The sequence below is a fragment of the Octodon degus genome, unplaced genomic scaffold (assembly GCF_000260255.1).
Source record: "Octodon degus isolate 3935 unplaced genomic scaffold, OctDeg1.0 scaffold00080, whole genome shotgun sequence".
Taxonomy (NCBI): Eukaryota; Metazoa; Chordata; class Mammalia; order Rodentia; family Octodontidae; genus Octodon; species Octodon degus.
In genome coordinates, this window is record NW_004524656.1 from 11,655,125 (window position 1) to 11,658,046 (window position 2,922).

The 2,922-nt window shown below is 45.0% G+C and overlaps 1 pseudogene; it reads left to right on the plus strand.

The window, feature by feature from the left end:
• The window catches only part of LOC101584571, a 16,362-nt pseudogene extending 15,206 nt beyond the window's left edge, over positions 1–1,156 (plus strand).
• The last annotated feature ends 1,766 nt before the right edge of the window (positions 1,157–2,922 follow it).

Sequence of the window (2,922 nt, forward strand, 5' to 3'; positions counted from 1 at the left end):
ACTTAAAGAACTGAGCTAAGGGGCAGGCCCCCACTCCTTTCTTGATGACTGACTAAAACCTAGGTTTGGCCTTGGCCCAAGGCCCTTGTTCCAGATAGCCTTCATCCTGGCTGGATTTAGGGTCCCCTGGCTTCCCAAAACTATAGATATGCCTAAGTGTCTTTATTCTCACCGTGCATGCCCTGGAAGTGGTAGATTGGAATTAACTTGATGGGATTCCAATAATTTATCCATGGGATTACAAATATAAACTTCCTAGAGTAGAGGATGACCAGAAAAGTCTCACTTAAAAAAAAAAAAAGACCCATAAAAAGCATTTGCAGATCCGTGAGAATCTGGCTGACAGCGGGCTGAGACGCCGGCGTGGCTGGGTGCGCGGGCGAGCGGGCTGCTCAGAGCCTGCGTCCTGCGGTGCAGCCCAGCGTCTTTTTACTTTTCCTGTTTAAACCCCCAAATGTAACATGCGTAGACTATTAGAAAGAGCAAAGCTCTCTGGTTCTGTCCTCCTGGTCCCTCTCCCAGAAGGTGGGGCCGCGGGGCGGAGCCTGCACTGAACCGAGCTGCTCGGGGACCCCCGCGGGGAAGACCCGGCCAGCCCAGTCTTCAGGTGGATTTTAGAATTGCACACACTTGGAAAGGTTCCCCAGTGAGGCATGAGCCAGTGTTTCTCACGCTGGATCCAGGTGATGGAGGCCCGTGCTCCATTTTTCAATGATCCCCCAGTCCCACTTGGAGAACCGGGAAAGCCTTTTAATGAATGAACTGTGGGATTATGAAGTTGTGGAAGCATTTTTCTTGAATGATGTAACTGAGCAGTATTTAGAAGTTGAACTTTGTCCGTATTTTAGACCAAGTCTAAGTAAGACCTGTCTTAATTAAAATCAACCTATCTACATGTCTGTCAAAATCAGCTATGGACAACATTTAGTGCTTTTACTCTCTGGAAAAAGAAAGGTGTGGAAACAAGAACTTGATTCATCATTCGAAGTGTCCAGAGGAGAGACAAAATGGGAAAGCAAAGCTTATCTTCCATGGAATTATTTTCCACCAAATGTGACAAAATTCAATTCATGGATCAAAAGATAAAAGAAGTTATGAAGCCCTCTATCCTGTACTGCAACATGAATTGCAAGAAGGACAAAAACCTGATTTGTAAGTAGAAAATAAATGGCACTATGTCAGGTCTGTAGAATTTTCTTGGAAATTAATTCATGGCAGAATATTTTTTGATCAAAGAAAATAATGTATGTGTACAAGTGCCTGTTAGTGCTTCTGCCCCCCCCCATGACCAGCCAACCAGGATTGCAAACTCAACACCAATAACAAATTAAAAAGATGGAGTTTAAGAAAAGGAAGACAGGGCTGGAGAGATGGCTCAGTGGTCTAAAGCACCTACTTGAAACAAGCTTGGCAAAGCACAGGGACCGCGGTTTGATCCCCCAGTGCCACATGCCAGCCAGCCCCGCCCCCTGGTGGGCTGAGCTGGCCACACACACACAATAAATAAATGTAATAAATAAAAATAAATAAATAATTAAAAAAAAAAGAAAAGGAAGATACTTCATTTCTAAGGAGGAAAAAGCAGAAGACAGAAGGCTTCCCTGAAGAGGGAGGAGAGGCTTCCGGAAAGATGGAAGACATATGGGTCTTTGTCCTGGATTCTTTTATTTGATTCCAGGGGTTCTTCCCTTAACTCGGAGTTTGACACAACATGATTGGCTCTGTGGTCTGCCCTTGGATTCAGCTGGGCCCCTGACCTTTGTGCACACTTCTTCCAGTGGGCTTCACATAGGTTCTTTTTTTTTCCCCATAATTTTATTGAGAAACAAATAACAATGAGACAGTTTTAAACCAAATTGATAGGACAGTTTCAATAATTAACACATTGCATACCAAAAAAAATAAATAAATAAAAGCATTTGCACAGCAAGAGAAAGCACCAACAGAGTGAAGAGCCACCCCATGGTGTGGGCCAGAATGTTTGCCTGCTGTTCCTCAGACAAAGGCCCACTATCTAGAGATATAAAGAACTCAGACAAAATCAGCTCTCCTAAATGCAAAGGCCCAGTCCACAAGCGGGCATCTGAGATTAATGCACACAGCTCAGGTGAAGAAAGGCAAACAGCAAATAAATATATGGAAAACGTTCAACAATGTGGGTCATTCGGGAGATGCACCTTCAAACAACGCAGAGATCCCATCCCACCCAGACAGGATGGCTGTGGAAAGCAACAGTAACGAATGCTGGTGGGTGGTGGGGAAAAGGAGCCCTTCTCCCACGAGGGAGCGCAGGCCAGTGCAGCCACTGTGGAAGTCAGCATGGAGGGTCCTCAAAAAGCTAGGACCAGGGGTCCCATTGGACCCAGCCACTCCCCTCCTGGGGATCTTCGCAGAAGAATTAAAGCATCACAGCACAGGGATTCGTGTACCCCTGTATTCAGCAGCACGGTCTGTGACAGCCAGATCTGGGAAACAACTACGTTTCGAATGGATAAAGAAAATGTGTTTTTTAAAATTTTTTTGGTGGAACCAGGGATTGAACTCAGGCCCTTGAGCTTGCCAGGTAAGTGCGTATTCTACTGAACCATCTCCCTGGCCCCATTTTTTTTAATACAGTGGAGCACTACTGTGTCATAAAGAAGGAAGCACTCGAGACATTTCTAGGAAAATGGATGCACCTTGACTCCATGCTCCTCAAGTGAAATAAATCAGACACCTGTGTGAATACTGACCGTGTTCTTTGGTGTGAGAAACCAGTAAGTGGAAGTAACAGGTATTGTGAATTGGGGGAAGATGTTAAAATCAGGAGAGGATTTCAACAAGTGTTGAAAATGTGAGGGGAATAACAACAACAAATACCAGTGATTGAGTGGACAGTGCCTGCCTGGCAGGTATAAGGCCCTGAATTCAATTCCTGGTACA